Here is a 579-nt window from a genome sequence, read left to right as displayed (position 1 = left end):
TGACATCACCATTGTTTCACATGAGGTTTTTTGTAGAAAAGGCCCAGCAGGAACTCATTTGCATACTAGGCCACACACCTAACACCAAGCCAGTGAGCTGTGTTCCTGTGAGTTCCTGCTTTTTTTTTTTTTAAGCCCTCAGTATGGTACTGGGAAAAGGGGGTATGCTTCAATTGCTTTCTTTCTCCTTATTAGAATTTCTCATTAGCCCAACCACATTGGCAACAAACAACAACAATAAGAAAAAAGGCATTCCAGGCTCAACTCCCTGAGATTTGGTACTTTCACGGTGAAGAGAAGTGTTGGTTGACAAGTGATGGCTACGCAGCACCTGCTGCAGCGTGGAAGAAGAAAAGCAAAACTAAAATTTAAAAAAAATCAACACCCTTCAGTCCCTTGTCCCCACAAAAGGTGGGACACTCACAGTGCCTTTTGTACAAATATGCAGCAAAGGGGGTGGAGTGTGGTGGCGGCAGGGGAGTCCATCCTCTTGCACAAGCAGGAAGAAGGAAAGCCACCTTCTTGCCCTGTGGTCTTTTCTGCCACTGGGACACAAGCCTCTCCCTTCAGCAAGGAGGG

The sequence above is a fragment of the Heteronotia binoei genome, chromosome 3 (genome assembly GCF_032191835.1).
Source record: "Heteronotia binoei isolate CCM8104 ecotype False Entrance Well chromosome 3, APGP_CSIRO_Hbin_v1, whole genome shotgun sequence".
Lineage (NCBI taxonomy): Eukaryota > Metazoa > Chordata > Lepidosauria > Squamata > Gekkonidae > Heteronotia > Heteronotia binoei.
The sequence above is the reverse complement of the archived record's forward strand: the minus strand, read 5'-3'. Positions refer to the sequence as shown.